At 37.4% G+C, this 18,568-nt stretch overlaps 2 long non-coding RNA genes across 2 annotated transcripts; both read left to right on the top strand.

The window, feature by feature from the left end:
- Positions 1–7,138: 7,138 nt before the first annotated feature.
- Positions 7,139–13,622, top strand: LOC111872392. The gene is made up of 2 exons (XR_004513907.1): positions 7,139–8,063; positions 8,184–13,622. It is a non-coding gene; the product is annotated as an uncharacterized LOC111872392 (long non-coding RNA).
- Positions 13,623–15,941: 2,319 nt separating this feature from the next.
- Positions 15,942–18,300, top strand: LOC117282954. The gene is made up of 2 exons (XR_004513908.1): positions 15,942–16,006; positions 16,980–18,300. It is a non-coding gene; the product is annotated as an uncharacterized LOC117282954 (long non-coding RNA).
- Positions 18,301–18,568: the final 268 nt, after the last annotated feature.

Genomic DNA, 18,568 nt, shown 5'->3' with positions numbered 1-18,568 from the left:
ATTTTAATTTTAATTTTAATACATTTAGAACAAAAGTAGCCCCTTCTCAGACTAGGGTGCATCCGTCAACTACCTGACCAATCAAAATTTAAAACAGTTTCCAATAAGTCTATAAGAAAAAGCTGCACACAAAGTCTGTTGACAAAATAATGCTTATGTTCAAGGACACGACTTGGACAATGGAATCTATGAACTCTGTACCAAAAATGCAGACTGGTCATATTAATCCTCAAGGAAACAGAGGAAAAGGGAAACCAAGAAACAGTTGGAGGGGGTCCGCTCTGAGAGAAGCTGGATGAAATTGCAGTGAGCTGAGGTATTTAGGGGCGTGTCGGGACAAATGTAGAAAGTGCTCCTGATGGAACTACAGAATATATTGTTATTATATACATAAGTATAATAACGGATAATACTCCAATCACTGCGTGTGTGCGCATGTGGATGTGTATATTCATACGTAATATTTTAGTCACTACAATGATTGGATCATCGAGCAATGCGGGTTTCAGTCATGGCCTGAGCAAACAATTCCTTTCTTCCCCATAGCATCCAGCACGGATATGATGCCTACTCACCGTCCTTTAAAGTGGATACCGAAGTTTATTTCGCCAGTGATAAAGTGTTCTCAGTAGCCTATGTCAGTGGTTCCATTGCCAGACAGGTGCTTCGTGGTGTCAGCTGTGATGCACGCAAGACATGCGTGACATCTGAAGTGCTGCTATCAGCCAATGTCTTCATATATTTCTGAGACGTTGGTGTGGAGACTGTTGGTATGCTGTAACTCTAATATAATCTATGATGGTAGGCAATTCAATTCATGTTGCAGCATATCACAGCTGCCATTAAGAGCACCATTGACTTGGAGTGGATTAGGTGTACTGGTTGTTCACTTCACTACCAAGGAATAGTAGATGGTATTGTGAGATGTCTCACAAGAATTTACATTCCTTGGTGGTGTAAGCGAACAAACAGGTTGATGACTGAATCAGCTAGGCAAAGGGCCAGAGAGAGGAAGAATAAGATACTGACACATCAGTAAGTCATCAGGAAAGTAATGCTTCTTCATCTTTGCCTTGTAATATCCAGCCCATACCAGCCCTGGAAATTGGCAGAGAGCAGTTATTGAATTACTGGAATAATATATTCCAATTGTTCACAAGAACATCTATAGATGTTTCATAAGTTGGAGAAAGTAACCCTGATGACAAGCAACTGCAACTACCATGCCTTCACATGCTCTTGTCTCAAACCTCTGGTATTGAGTAATTTGTTGATAACATTATCACCTAGAGTCGGATTACGTACAAGAAACCTATTCTGATCTTGAGCTCCCTCTCCTTGCTTTGGAGACCTGTTTCCTTCTTCCCAGAGTATTAGAACATCATTGTCAGAAGATGATCAGAGTTCATTCTGCCCTATATCTGAAAATAATTATATTTCAGTCAAGAATTGTGTGGGAAATTCTTTTCTGACTCAAATGGTTCGTGTTTATATGTGGGTAAGAGTGAAGTGGCATTACTTTATAATTGACTTGCAATCTTCAGGTTGCCTGATTCAGCATGAAGCACTGAGGAGCAGAATCAATGTCAGGATTCAGTGTATATTTTGTAACTAAATTTATTAACTACTTCCTAGGTAGGAAGTTTTACTTATTAGTGTCTACATATTTTATTCATCTAATTTGTTATTATGGGTATATCCCTTCATTCATTGCATTATTTTTGCCATATGATTGTGTTCAGCATTGATCTTATGAACATAAATGTATAAACATCAGATTTTTAAGGTTCATTATATTCCTTCAGTTATTTTATTATGTTGGCCATATTGTTATGTTAAGCAATGAACTTATGAACACACACACACACATATCACACTTTCAAGGTCCATTATATTTGTTCAGTTAATTTATTATTTTGGAAACATGAGCATGTTTCAGATCATGATGTTTGTAAGACAAAGACAAAAACAACCCCATGCAGTGTGACTATTTAAGTTTTACCACTTGAAAACTCAGCACCCTTACATGTTTTGATCCTTACAGATCATCTTCAGAGGGAACATCAATACTTAGTCAGAAACCACTATCACAATAGGTGTTCTGAGCGCTAAATTACATACACACACAATGCCTAGAATACACAATATACACAATATTCAACTTTTCACAATCACAGTAGCCTTCCTGGTATTATTTTTTTTTTTTTAAGTTTTTAAAAACTTTGTTGTTTAAGTCAAAATTTTATAAACCATGCAGGTTTGTGTCACTTCTCCTACCGTCTTTCTTGGAGGGGGCCGAACTTGTGCCACCTGTCTATCTTGTGAAGGAGATTCTTAGTATCGTCCGTGTTTGTTCGTGGCTTGCTGGACGGAATTATTTTTGTCTCTGTAATTGTTAGTGTGACGGACCAGAATGAAACAAATAAAAAAAAAAGTTTGTAAGAGTTCTGCAATTATTTTATTGCTTTTCGTATAATATTAAATGCAATCTTAATCTTGTTAACAAGAGTTTGTATCAGATTTTCGAGTTTCATTATACTACTGAAATTAATAACAAATGGAAACCTCAGTTTATTGCTTCCTATACATGATATATAACACATTAATATAACTGAAAAGCTATGTTTTGTGTAGCTTTCAGTTATAAGTTGTAAGCAAAGTTATGAAGTTGAATACAAATATCTCTGATGGAAACAGAATTTTCTTTCAAGTTTACCCACCATCAGCTTTCCTAAACACAAGTATTCTATACATGTCACAGTTAAAATATCCATTGCATTTCAGTAAGGGGGTGTTGAATTGATGTAAATGAAATGTTCTTATTTTACAGGCACTGGTGAGAAACTTTCTCCCGATAAATAATGTTGCAATCTGATATCTTGTACTGCAGAGGTTCTTACTCCATTGTGTTTTCTGTTTTTGAACTGAATTTGATATCATTTAACTCATTACCCTCCAGATGGTTTTGAGTGAAGTGATATTAAACTCAGTTCGAAAACAGAAAACACACAACGGAATAAGAACCTCTACAGTACAAGATATCAGGTTGCAACAATATTTATTTGGAGAAAGTTTCCCACCAGTGGCTGTAAAATAGGAACATTTCATTTACATCGATTATTAATTCTAGCAATACGTGTGAACCAGTGATTTTTTTTGGGAGGGAGCAGTAAAAAAAATGCTGGTGGTATAATAGCATACTTTCTTACCGACAAGGCAGGTGGTATGATAGCATACCTTCTTACCGACCGAGCCCTCGGCCCTGGCGGCAGTCATTTTTCTATCAAGAGAGTCTCAGCTGGCCACCTCGGCAGCAGTGATGCTTCATGGCGTCACGCAGCCTGTGTTGCCCGCCAATAGCATTGAACATGCAACCCCCGCGCTTGAGCGAGTTGAGCTATGGCAATGGCGCTTGTGAGGAAGTATATTTAGGATTTAAAGCATCTTGGCGAATAAGTGTACCAGACTTCTTATAAACAATTAGCATCCATAGAGTTAAGTTAAAACCCAGTGTTTTAGAGACTTCTTCTGTCTCCATCATCAGGGTTGATGACTGTCAACTAGGCATGTGTGAGTATCAAATTTTAGACACTGAATTTAGAAAAAAATATTTCAGTTTCAATTTTAACATTATTTTTTCAATCTTGAAATTTGACCCTTTTAAAATAACTGCAGTTGCTTTATGCAGTGGCACCCAAATAACCTAATTAGTCAGAATCATAACAATAGTTGAGCTGGCCAAAGAAGAGTTGCTAAGAGGTAGGAGCCTGTTCCCCCACTGCATTTTCTTACCTATTCGCTGGCACTCCCCAGCTAATGATGTAGAATGTGTAATCCGACTATAGGAGAGGAAGAGTGAGCTGGAGTAAGGGGAGTACAGAAAGGGAGTGGGGGGATGATCCCTAAGAATTCTTTGCCTGGTTCCACTGTAGTATGAATCAACTTTTCAACAGAAGTCTCATTTCCTATTCCTGCCCTTGATAAAAACATGCTCTAGAGTTATGTGTGTTTTTAATGTAATGATTTATGTTATTTTTCATTGGAAAATGATCTGATACCAAAGGGATAAGTAGTATGATTTAGTGCACTATGAAATGTAGCTTATGCTATAAATTATGATTACAATGAAAAAAATTTGTCAAATAGAGAAAATTCTTGTTCTCATTTCAGTTCTTTAGATTTTTTCAAATTCTGATCTTGAACTAAAAAGTCATTTTTACACATTCTTACTGTCAGCCTTTGTGAGGGAGACAGACCAGGTCTCTGAAACCTTTGTATTGTAACTCGCAATTAATGAGGCTGATTTTACTGCAAGGAACCATCCGTTTGAGACCCATATTGGGACCAATGTCATGAAAAGACAGCTGTTTTTTAGCAGTGATGATGCATTTATGATTGTGTAAATGCCAGATGTTTTCTGGGTGCTCATTTGTATTCCAGGCAATAAACAGTTTATGCACGTAGAATAGGTTTAGCCTTTATATGATTTTACTTCTTTGTGATATACATAAAATGGTTTTTCTTGAAAAGTGATGGGGAACAACAGGTGGAATGAGCAACCAGTGCATTGGTCCTCATTGCAGAGTCTTACATTGCATTTACATGAATGATTTCTTTTATATGTACAGTTTTCCGAGGTTATGAACAAATTGTTCATAACCCTGAAGGCATCTATTCATTTGAAATTCAAGTACAATACTTCTGCACCTGGCCTCTGTATTCGAGCCCTTCTGGTATACACCGATGCAGAAGAATTTCAGGAACCAGTGGTTCGCTGCACAAATCACAGGTTCAGTGATCACCCTGATAATGCATGTAATTGCAATGTTTTAAGATTGAGTAAACTCTTGAACTTCCTGAACTTGAAGGTTCATTAGTATCACCACAAAAGTCTACCTGAGTAATGACAGTCCAGTTCATGCTTCCCACAACATATTTGTCTAACTGTATTCTTCAACTTTATCATCATCTTTGTCTTCATCTCCTTTTTGTTGATACTGCTACGTCATTATCTTCGCTTCATATGGTTTGGTGAATGGAAAGTTTCCAACCTAATTTTTCTTTCCACTTTTCCTTACAAATTCTTGCCAGCTTTTACTTCTCTTGATGTCTTCCAGTATCGGGCCAAACCATCTTGGTCTTCCATTAGTTTTTTTTTTTTCTTTAAATGTAAAATTAATTTCCTTCTAAGTACCCTTGTCCTGTCCATTCTTTTGACATAGCTAAAATTCTGTAATAATTTCTCATACCTCTGTTAACAAATTTCACATTTGAAATGGTTGTATCTTAAACAGAAATGTACTTTGTCTGCCTAGCAATACTTCATGACTATTGGCTGGATGGGAGATGCTGTCTCCCCACAGCCCTACTTTTTCTGAAGCATGAATGTAAAACAGCTTGAGAAAGACATAACAGTAAACAGATCATCAAATTTTACCCTATGTAGACTAATTATTATATTATATTGCAGGTCCCCACCAATGGTATCTCCACCTTATCGTGGTGGTGAGGTTTGAGAGCTCCTGAGACCCTGAGAGCTATGCCGGCCGTAGCATAGCTACTGGTAGAGCCACCCATGCCAGACAGAGAGGGATACCCTGGTCCTCCAGGTTGGGGGTTGGGCGTGAGGCTAACGACCTCACACTGTAAAAACTAAATTGTTCAGAAATCCGAGGTAAGAGTAGCCGGACGGACCTACTCAAGATGACCTGGAAAATGTTTAAAGGATTTGAGAATTGGATCTTGGAATGTATTATCTCTTTACAGAGCCAGAGCACTAAAAATGCTACTTGAACAACTAGATAGCTATAAACTAGATATCACTGCTATGCAAGAACTGAGGTGGTTGGGTAAAGGAGTCATGGAAAAGAGGGATCATGTTGTATTTTATAGTTGTCAGAAGAAGAGTCACATGTTTGGAACAGGTTTTATTGTTAATAAAAAAAGGAAGCATCTTATTTTAGACTTCCAGGCAAAATCTCACAGAACATGTAGGCTACGAATTAAGGGAAAGTTTTTTAACTATAGCCTTATTTGTGCACATGCCCCAACTGAAGATAAAAGTGATGAACCTGGAAATCCCCTGATGGAAATGTGTTTAATAAAATTGATCACATCCTAATAGATGTAAGACATTGTTCAGATTTGATGGATGTCAGGAGCTACAGGGAGGCCAACATTGACTCTGATCATTACTTAATAATATCAAAGATTAGAAGTCGAATATCTAATGCAAGGAAGATACATGGATCCCAGGCTAGGAAATTGAATTGTGGAAAATTGGTGGAACAAGGAGTTGCAGCCAGATATACTGGATTAATTGGTGAATGCCTGGCAGGTCTCTCTGATAGCGAGGATGTCAGTGAAGCTTGGAGAGGCCTCAGAGATGTTATTATAAATGCTGCTGGTGCAGTCTTAGGAAGAATGGAAAGGGTAAAGTATAAGAATTGGTTTGATGGAGAGAGTGAGCAAGTGACAAATAAAAAAAAACCAGGCATATAAGAGAATGCAGCAGGGGAACCATACTCGAGGCGCCGTGGAAAAATACCATGAAGCGAGAAGAAAAGAAAAAAGATTGCATAAAAAGAAGAAAAGGGAATATGATAAACAAGAACTGATTGAACTGGAGCATTTAGGAAGTTCAAACGAAATTAGAGCATTTTATCAAAAACTAAACAAGAGTCGAAAGGAGTTTCAACCTAGAAGAGCCCTATGTAGAGATAAAGAAGGCACAATATTGAGTAGCGATGAAGCAATACTGAAAAGATGGGCACAATATTTTGAGGAATTATTAAATAGTAACGCCTCTGAACAAGTGGAAGGTATGACCATAGACCGGACTCAAGGAAATTTTGAGGCTGAAGAGCCAGTGCCAACCATAACAGAAGTAGAACAAGCTATCAAATTTTGAAAAATAATAAAGCTCCAGGAATGGATCCTGTCACAGCACAATTAGTGAAATTTGCAGGCCCAGAATATGCCAAGCACTTACATCAGCTAATAGTTAAGATATGGATAAGTGAAATAATCCCAGAGGAATGGAACCTAAGTATTGTATGCCCTATCCATAAGAAAGGCAATGTCATGGTATGCTCTAATTATAGAGGAATTAGTCTGTTGTGCATAGCATATAAAATATTTTCCAACATTCTGTTTAACAGGCTCTCTCCCTTTGTGGAAGGCATAATTGGGGATTACCAATGTGGGTTTCGTCAAAGAAGATCAACTAACGATAAGACTTTCACTTCAGGTTTATATTTACTTTTATATTGACAGTGTATTATTAGAATAATATGGACACATTTGTTTTTGAACTCTGTCTAAGACATCTCTGAGGGTGTGGAGTGCCTTGAGCGTTATGACAGCAGAACTTATGACCTTGCGAATATTCAACAGATGGCAGAAACGTTGTGGTATTAAAAATGGCTGAAATTAATCGATAGGAAGTTTTGGAATCAATTGCATGTATTTCTGATTCCCGTGAAGGCGTTAAGTATTATGTGTTTTATGTGTTATACGTGTTTAATGTTGAAGTATGAGTATGTGAAAATATTCTGGCAAGATGAAACAGTGAACTACATGACTTAAGTTGTGATGTAGCTATGTCAGGGTGGGAATACACGAGCGCGCCGCTGTGGTAATGCAACATAGAATGAATGGGTATTCGCTCGTGTGTACGTGATTGTGAAGACGTGCAGCGCACCCCTCGACTGCCGCACAGCAATCCAGTTCCTGTCGGTTTTTCTGACGAACACAAAGAGATTCGTTGCCGCAGTGTGGTTGGGTTCGGTTGCCATTTGTCCCGTGAAGTGCGCACACCTCAAACATGGAGTGGTCAGAAGACGATATTTTGGGGCTCATAGAGGCATACAAATCATTCCCTGTACTGTGGAATCCCGGAGAAAATGATTATTATAAAAAGAACAAAAAAAGTGACGCTTGGCGGGACATCGCTATGAATGTAGGGTGTCCGGAAGACGATTGCAAAAGAAAAATCATCAGCTTGCTCTCGTCGTACAGAAGGGAGAAGTCACACGAGAAAAAATCAATAGGAACAGGAAAAGGTAAGCTTTTTATTGTACATATTTAGGTTTCATTTTAATACATTTAATTGTTTTTCTTTACATTGAGTTTTGATTTTAATTACAAATTACATTTTACTCCTTTCATTCAATTTGTTGCAGGTTCTCAGAAGTGTATTGCAGCCACTGGTTTGCATATGAAGCGCTCCAATTGCTGGAGGTAAACTGAGGACCTCCGAGGTACCCTCTGTAGGGGAAGCATGGAAGTCATATTTACATCGTTTCTCCATGAACCTTCTGCCAATACTCCATCTTCCTCACTGTCCAGTAATTCTTGAGATGTATACACGTTTGATGAATATCTTCTCAAATAATTATGCAAATGAATAATTGTCATAAGCACTAATTGGGCTTTCTCTGGTTCCAACAGCATTGGTTTTCTTAAAACCCTGAATACTGAACTTAGTATCCCGAAAGTATTTTCGACCACACTACAAGCTCTACTTAATCGGTAATTGAAGATTCTTTGGTAAGATCCCTTCACATGATCTCCTGAGTACGGTTTCATTATGCTTTCTCTAAGTGGAAATGCGCTGTCAGCTGCAATGAAGTACGGTACTTTCATTTGTCGTCCAGGAAGTTCTGTTGGAACAGGCAACCTCAAAGTGTTATCTGCCATCATTGCATGTAGTTTACTGTTATTGAATATGCCACCATCAGAAATTCTTCCCTGACATCCGACGTCCGCAAGTACAAAATTGTAGTTTCCATCAACAACAGCAAACAACACAATACTAAAGTGTGTTTTATAATTGAAGAACTCACTGCCAGACTTTCTTGGAGACTGCAGCACGATGTGTTTCCCGTCCATGTCACCTACACAGTGTGGCAGATTCCAAACATCTTCAAATACCTTGCATATTTGCATCCATTCCAGAGGTTTTGAGGGAAGCTGAAACAAAGTCATGTATCTTAATACGTATATCTAGTTACCTGTATAAAGTATGAAATGATTTTTCATGGTATCGTGTTTCAAATTTTCCACTGTAATCCTCTCAATTTTTGGAAATATGTATTGCGATAAATAAATGTCCCCATTAAGGAAGCAAGAAATGTACATAGTCTCATTTAACTCACCTTTATATTTTCCTTTAATGCGTTGACAATTGCTGTGCAAACTTGTGGGATTATTTGTCCGATAGCCTGTTTTGAAAATCGAAACAGGTATTGAAGGCTTGCATAATATGAATCCCCTGTCGCCAAGAATCGTGAAGTCACTGCTAACCTGGAATATTAATATACACAGATTGTCAAAGAATAGTGGTGTTTAAATTTTATTTCTTACACAATTACATTCTTCACTGGATAAAATCACTTTGTTAGCAGTACTAATGAGTAAATACAGGCCTATCTTGAATTGAGATTGGTTCTCTCATGTTGGTGGGCCTTTTCCCGATCTTTGATCTGATTTTCATCAATAAATCTTCAAAGTTGGTGGGACTCATCCCAGTGAAGTTTTTATATTGGCCGCTTATTTCTTGACATTTGAGAGCTCTCATCAAGTCATTACCTGCCCGTTTTTTATACACTTCCCTACAATGTATGCTATAACTACCGCAGCACCACTGCAGGCAAGCAAAGCTTCCTCGTCTTCCATGGTCGTGTGGACGGCGAAGACAGAATGGAACTGAGGTGCTTGCAGCTTGCGTGCCCCATTCAGATGGTTCGTTCCGTGCGCGTCGCTTGTTCGAGGTGCACCAAATCACTCCGCGCATCACTTGTAATGCCGCGTTGGAGCCGTGGCGCACTCGTGTATCCCCACCTTTAGTTGGGCATGTTGGTGAAGTAGGGTAAGAGGTTATTGCGCTCTCAGAACACATGGGCGGAAGGCAGTTAAATGGAGATGTAATATTTATAAGACAAATGATGATCCCAACTAGAGAGAATATATGATTGACAGATAATAATGAACCAGGATGCTGAACAGTGAGCAAGTGTGGGCACTGTAGGCTGTGACGGCCTTGACAGTGGGAGTAACCGTCCCCCTCGTTGCTGTAATGATGGCTTGCATCTGCTGCAGGAGGACTGTACCAAAGTAAGATGAATGACTGCATGATTCATTAATTACGTACAGGGAGTAAAATTATGAATACAAGAATATTTGTCTGTATAAGTAATAAATGAAGGTGACAGATTGAATACATACTTTTTGGAAGCAAGTAAACTTACAGAAATGTTACGTAAACCGAATTGTGGTTAAAATTGTATACTTTTCATTGCATTGTCATGCCCTCTCACACAAGGCCAGATATAAAATACTTAACCAACTTTTCAGTAGACCCTTAAAGAATAAAACCAACTCCAAGGAAATATTAATACCTCACTTGAAAAAATTATGAGATACTATCAGTGACACAGCCCATTCCTCTATTACTGTTTAAGTAAGTCTCAATAAAAGCTTTTTTATGGATAGATTCTCTGTTTTTCATCTCTCTTGTCTGATCTTTGGGTGAGCTGAGTTGTTATTCATAAGAAAATCTGTTTTGTTAGTTTCCTGATTTGAAGGTAATACCGACTGATCTTTGGAAATATGTTCACTTTACACTCTTTAATCATTGTGTCATGTGGTGAGCATTCAGTAACTTGTTCCATACATTTACCAAATTTTGTAAGAGAGTGACTGGTTGGTGTGTTATTAGTAACAACTCTGAAGAGTAGTATGGTTTTATGTTCTCCCTGACTCTTATCATTTGTAATTTTGATGAAGTTGGAAGATATGTAGGATTATGTCAGGTGCTGGTGTTTGCATTGTAACTTCCGTAACACCGTATCAAGTATTCCTTTTCGTTGCTAGTAATGGTCATTTTCACTGATATATTCTGTGGGTAGTAACACATCTGTAGATTAGTTCTTGGGGGATTTTTAGAGAAGTCATTTAAAATTATACCTTTTACTACATAGGTTAACAACTGATATGTGTTTGTGGCATAAATGTTATCCCTTAGATTATAAAATCTTTTATTTATAACTATAGTTATCAAAGTACAAAAATCTTATTATCCCCACACACCTTCCTGCCCAAAAATATCCCAGTTCTTGAGTATCCTTGTTGTATAACTGTCACAAAGTAGAATGACACTTGTCACTTAGCACAGTGGTGTTTTGAAATGAGGTGTGCATTTATGAACTAACAGGGGAGATAAATTTAATTGAGTTCTGCTGTAATAATCACTTCATTAACACATTCAGTCCAGTTAGGTTGTTGAATGTTGATCACCATAAATAATCTAGTATTTTTCTTCTAGAATAGTCCTACAGAAATATATTTGAAATTAAAGTTAATGTTCCTATAATTTCATATGTGCTCACCAGATTTTAGGCTGATAAAATCAGAGGTATGTAACATGCATGCATTCTTGCATGGGGAGAAGGGAAAAACGTACACAGAAGTGCAGGAAAGCTTGAAGGGAAGATGTAGGCATCAGTGGGAGGATACAGCTGCTGCTGCTGCGTACATTCAAGTTATTGAAATTAGGTATTTGCAACAAAGCAGAACATAGTGAGCATGCATATAAGTTTCTTTCTTGAGTGAGATTTTGCTCTGTATTCAGTCATGATATAAATTCCTATGTTGATGTTTCATTGGTCTTCATAGAGTACTCGCATAACATTATTCTGCAAATTGTTTCAGTGCTTCAAGTTCTGGAACCATGATGTTCGAGGTTATCACAAGAGTATGTGGAGACTGCACATGAAGGGCAGTGAAATGCTTGTCGTTGGAGTGCCAAACTCAGAGCATTCATAAGTAAAACTTCTAGAAACACAAATATGAATACTGTAGTGCTAATACAAGTCTCAGTGAAATGATCAATTCTTTTGAGGGTCCAGCATCATCATATCCTAATGTAGATTGTTACATTGTCATCAGAAGTTAACTAGTTCCTTCTTTCAGCACACAGTTGGAACCTGAATCATGTTATTGGAGATATCATTTTCTTCATAAGGTTGCCTATCCAAGGTATGATGTATGGTCAGAGATGATTCGGACACTGTTTACCATCTCTTTAAATGAACTTTAATGCCTCTGCTTTTGGGCAGTTGATAATGACAGGCAGCAGGTTCTTCTGTCATATTGGTATTTAACAAGCTACAGGTCATCACACACCAAAGACTGCAGTATTCACTGCCCCATGCATCTCAGATTGCATAGTTTCATATAAGTTGTTTCCTAAATTATACTTTGTGTTTAGGATTTCAGTTAATTCAGGGTGGTCCAGGATGCTTCCCTGCTGCTGTTTGGGTGCTGGGGCACTGCCCTAACACTTCTATTATGGACAGTGTTGTCAAACTTCAATACTTGTTATTAAAATCTATGCTTCTTTCATTCATTCTTCACAGATTACAATTTTGCTTCAATAATACACTTCTGTATTCATGCAAATTCTTGAAAGGATCAATTCAAAAGTATTTTTATTGAAAGTTTTACAGACTTTAAATGTAAAAACCCTTTTACAATATTTCATTTTTGATCTCTGTGACTGAGATAAAATTCTCAGCCTCTTTAAAAGACACAGTTTTCATGATCAGTGTTTTAAAGGTTTCTGCAATTAAAGGAGCAAAGTTAGAATTATGTTAATGACAAGAACTGCCTTGAATCGAGATTCCTGCCCACTTATTTTAATTTGGAGCTGTGTGCCAGAGTGCTGCAGCTCTTTACTTTTGGGACTATATCCATGCCTGTTTCTGACTCTGATATTTTATGTTCAGGTGTTGTAACAATGAAGTTATGAACAAGCGTGACAGTTATTTTTATCATTTACATGAGATTTGTTAATACAGGGAATATTATTTATCTCAGAGAATTCAAACCATCAAATGTCACTCCTGTTTATTTGCAACCTCATCAAGAGAAGACTAATGTCAGATAGCAGAAAGTAACAGCATTTAGAAGATTCTTGAATCCCACATTGCCATGAAGATGGGCCATCTGTGACACAGAGATCTTAATTTGAAGACAGGATATTATTTTAAGGCTTTACCATCTTGCCTGTGCCAATTCGTTATGAGAAACTGTAATGAACTGGTCTTCTTAAGATGCCAAAACTGTGTGCTGATTTCTGCTCTCCGTGATGTGTTACAATAAAAGGGGTGTGTACATTGTGAATGTGTACCAGAATGAAAATATTATTGTAGATCCATAGAAAGAAGCAGGTATACCATGTGAGTTGGAGTTACAAATTTACAATTACAGTAAATTCCTGTTTGTCTAGTATCCAGGCATCCAGGATTTTCATTCAGCTGGCAAACATTTCTTAGAAAATTATAAAGTCATTAAAAAAAATATGAGTGTATTTTCACTCACTATACAATAGTCCTCCCAGCTTCCACTAGCAGCACTACCCATTATGCTGATGCCATTTCAGCAGAGGCTAGTTGAATTTGTTATCTTGTGAATTCAAAATCTTTCACCTGTCAATGTGCAGTATTCTATGGGAATAGTACATGCAAGAATGTGATATTTTGATTATTAATTAGGTTTCTGCAAGAACTTTTCTCATGAAAACAGCATATTCATGTAACTGGCAGACCCCATTCTATATACATGGCAAGTAATTGTGGTTTACTGTACTAATTAATAGGATAAATTCATCTTCAGTATAAATGACAACATAAATCAAGATCTTGTAATTTCATTTTTAGTGCCAAATTTACACCTGTTGAACCATTCATAAGTTTCTTAGCAAATATGTTAAGAAACCACTGATCACTCATGTGGCTGTGTGGAAACAGCTCTATTTAAATCAGTAGTGTACTGAGACATATCAAAAAAGTGGTATGTCACAAACAATCATGGAAAAAATTCTTAGTGAACCATTAATGAATTGTGTGGCTGTGTATAAACAGCTCCATTTACATCAGTGGTTCACTGAGATGTGGCACAAAAGTGGCACAACACAAATTAACATGGAAAAAGACATTTAACCTTTTGTACCGGGTTGAGGTAAGCTATTTGTAATTCCCTGGCTGCATTACTATAGTTGAAAGAGGCCTCTCATAAGAATTTGTAAGATTTGTAATTCTTTGTTAAATTGGTAAATTCTCTGAAGCTCTTATTACAGCAGACAGTGGCTTATCTTCCTCTTTGTTCTGTAATACACGAGTGTGAACAAATTTGTTCACACTCATGTCAAATTCATTTGGAAAATGAAATGGATACTGACAGACACTGAACCATATCGGCGACTTTGAGTAGTGTTGTTTGCTACAGAAGGACTGTTACTGTAAAACTGCTGAAGAATCCTATAATTTTGTCCTTCTCAAACTGTTTCATGTTGTAACACAAATGGATATTGCTTTATTCACCAGGATAAAATGCAGGAAAATCTGCCATTTTATGTTTTCTGCAGTTTTGTAAAATATGAATGTACAGCTGCTTCAGCAGTAGGATTTTTCAGAAAAATAAATTTTATTTTCATATTGAATAATACCACAATATATTAAGGACATATCGAGTGACACTAAGATTTTTGGGGTACAAATAAAACAATTTTTATATTTACATTCTTTTTATTCTTTACAGGAATATTTTGGTTATAAATCTTTTTAAGGTGCAACTAGTTGTCTTGCTTTACAATTAATAGAAGACAAGGTTGACAGTCTGTGTTCTGATTTTTAGATGCTTATTTTAGATATACACAATTCTTATGTTACTGTATACTAGTCTTTATTTCAATTTATTATATAATTAATATATGTTATACAAACTCATTAATGACATGTTTTAACTACTGAATTTTTAATTAATAGAGCTGCATAAAACTGTACAAATTATATAAGGTTTGCCATTACTTTTACTACTAAAATTAACTTATTTATTATATTGTATATATTTATCAGTATTTTATACAAATGTGTATGCTATTGGATGACAGCTGTAATCCTTAATTGTGACTGTAACTAGGATGATCTCCACATCCGCATGAGAATGTACCCTCGACAGGATTTATGGAAGGTGAATAAATGAAATGAAATGAAATAAAACTTTCTGCTGATATCAGATATGCCCATACAGTATACATTATTTGACACACACTCCTTTTCCTTTGTTCTGCCCATATTTTATAAGTTAAGAATGCAGAGATATTGTACAGATGGATATTGATTCTTCACTACAAAATGCAAGAGTCTTGAAGACTCACAAACCTATGGGTGTACACAGCCTGTTAATGGGATAGCTTTACCTTTCTTTTTCCCTTCTTTACCAGTACATCCAAGTTTCCTATCCTCAGTCATGTAGCCTGAGCCTAGTTTTGCTAGCATTAGTGTGAGGTGTTCAGTCTGACTTGATCCTGCTCTGAAGTGGACGGCCAGGGCGTTCCGCCACCATGGGCCTTGCCTAGGATAGCTAAGCAAGACTAGCAGGAGACCTAGCTAAGGCAAGAGAAAAGCCTAATTTTCCCATGTTTACAGGTTTAAATAGCCCATTACTCTCATTCTTCACCCGCAGCAAGGAAGCCAAAATTTATCCAGCCCGAGAACAGTCTAACTATCATAGAATTTAGGTACTGATGGGGACTTGAAGTGGCTAGATTAAGGACTGTGGAACAAGCATACATATTCCTGAAGAATAACCTAGCCTGGTCATTGCTGCACATGACAACTAGCCTGAAAATAGCTTAGTTAGGCAGGCTAGTCAGCTGAGATCTAATGTATCTTAGCAATAAACAAAACCAGTTCAAAACCTGCCTCCATCTGAAGATAGTGTCATAATCTCGACGACAGATGTCACGAAAGGCCAATCGTCAAACCACGTGCACATATCGACCAAGCATAATCGCTGTACGCGGAGCAGAATTTGGGCCAATGACAACACAGTTCGCTTCAAACAACAAAAGTGTGATGTAGTGGTCAGCGTGGTAAGTGCTACTTATGTCAGAATTAGTTCTGGTTTGCTTGTCAGGTTGGTCAATTGGGAGGGGTCAAAGGTGAGTTAGGTTATGTGAAATTCCGTTAAGGTTACAGGATTTTAATTGATTAGTAATATTTACGTACATTGAGGTAGTGTGACGTTAGATGTGTGATATGTTTGTAATGTAAAAGCTTTCTCTGTATGCTGTGATGATTTGATATAAATTTGTTCAGTAAGCGGGAGTCGAGTGTACTTGACAAATATTGTTCATCGTACATCTTCGTGAATATATAAATTTGAATCATATAGACTCTTATTAGAGGTGCAGCTGCAGTTCTGCAGTTGGGTTATGGTTCAAAGTGTCTGTGCTTCAGCTCTTGAGGTGGCTGTAAACGTAAATGTAAACCCGTCACTGTGACCGAAAGAATTAACAGACGTACAGTTAGTATGCTGTGGAATGAAACAAATATGTCATGTGATGACAAAGTTATAGATGCTGATTTTATGTGCAAAATAATGATTACTCTTAATATTCGTGTTAGAAATTGAGAATTTCAAGTATGCCATTATGGGATCATGTTGGAGATAGAGGGAAGGACTTCTTAGAAATGTTATGCAGGTTCTATATGATTCGTTATTTGTTAGAAGAAAGATTAATATTATTACAGGTACTTACGAAACAGCACTTCACAGTTTATATTAGTTTGTATTTGTCTCATGAAATTTGGCGTTGTAGGAGAGTTTAAAAGTAGATACAAATTTTGTGTTAAACACTTTTCGGTATTGATAAGTATGAGCTCGGTCATATTGAACTGTAAGTAATGAAGCTTCACTGTTTCAATTACTTTCTTTGCAAAGAATTTTGCAGTATGAAAGTTTGTGTTATCATGCAGGAATGTTATGTAACCATAAATGTTTTGTGTTATTGCATCCACATAGAAGTTTTATATTTTGTTTAAATTAAAAGTGGATCAAGTTTGAAATCGTACATACAGATTCGCATGCAAATCAGAATCTGTTTTTTAATGCTATTCATGAAATTGTTTCAGGCCTGCGACTCAGCAGCACGAGACCTCAAATGACTCGTCTGCCATAAGACGAAGGAGTTGTCGCTGTACAGTCATAATGAGCAAGTTACAGCATTTCTATGACGTCCATTATGCTGTATTATCATCCATGCATGGCTCTTTCAGATAGCCTTTTCTCTTGCAACTATGCCACCAGAATCTCTGCATGTCAAGACTGAAGTGAAAAATCAGTGCATGTCAGGACTGAAGTGAAAATCAGTGCATGTCAGGACCGAAGTGAAAATCAGGGCATGTCAGGACTGAAGTGAAAATGTGTGCATGTCAAGACCAAAACATTACATGAAGATACTATTACAGTATTACAGGAAGAAATGTCAGTTTGATGTGTGTGACCATGTCAGACTGATACTTATTTGTCCAACAAACTGCCTCTCTTGCTTTCCTATGTTTGCATACAGGAGGGTAACACATATGCATGATATCATCCGACTTTGTGTCTTGCTTTGATGCCGTGGATGTGCAACATCTGTTACTTTTCACTCGCTTTTCTTTATTGACGCTACATGTTTCGGCCCAACCCCCCATCTTCCGGTGTACAGGTTGTTGTGATTGTAGAATCTGCTGCTCACTGTAACACTGTTTTGTTGCTGTTATGTGGAGGCCTCGCGTTGCATCTGTTTATGTGGGTTAGTCATCTGATTATTTTATTTAGGTGTCCTTGAGCTGCTGGTGTTTGCTTCATGGTTTTGTTTGGCTGTGGTTGTCTTGAATGTTCTTGCTGGGGCGGGAATTTGTTGTGTTGATGGCCAACCACAGCACAACAAATATGCTCAGCTAAAGGACACCTAAACAAAAGACAGATAGTTAACCCACATAACCAGATGCAATCTGAAGCCTCTACATAACAGAAACAGAACAGCATTACAGTGAGCAGGAGGTTCCTTGATCACAACAACCTGTACACATGGAGTGACAACAAAGAGAAAACTGTGAGAGAATGTAACTGATGTTGCACACAGATGGGATCAAAACAAAATGCAAAGTTAGATCTAAGCAGTGCAACAGGATGCTGCAATGTAACATTATAACTGATATCAGTTTTTATGTAAAATTCATTCATGGTCTTCTGGCTTATGACATGGTTAGCAAAGTTTTCTGCTGGTCTGTTGAAGCCAGGGGCAGTATGTTCTCTGGTAACCATCTGCCAGCAAACACAGTGTCATAACTTAGGAGACCAGAATAGATTTTTCACCATTGTGAAAGATTAAAATCTGATACTGTGTAAAATTGTTTGTATATTCAAATCTGGTGGATACTGTAAGGAAGTAATCACTAAACCATAGTAGTTCTGTTTTTCCTTGTAAAGGAAAGAACTTGAGAGGTAAAGCTATCCCTATAAGAGGCTATGGAGTCCCCTAGGGTTGTCAGACGTTGAGGCTCCCACATTTTCTCTAGGCAGTCAGCTCACAAGTGGCGGGAAGGTTGTCAGCCTTACGTGCCGGCCACCCTTAACCCCCCACCCCCATGAAGACTGTTGGTACTCATTTCTGTTAGAGGCCAATAACAGACATTGCACAGTGTAGGTAAAAGTAATTGCATATGGACAAACA

This window comes from Cryptotermes secundus, unplaced genomic scaffold (genome assembly GCF_002891405.2).
Source record: "Cryptotermes secundus unplaced genomic scaffold, Csec_1.0 scaffold883, whole genome shotgun sequence".
NCBI lineage: Eukaryota > Metazoa > Arthropoda > Insecta > Blattodea > Kalotermitidae > Cryptotermes > Cryptotermes secundus.
Note: the sequence above shows the minus strand (reverse complement) of the source record. Positions and strands in the feature narration are given on the sequence as shown.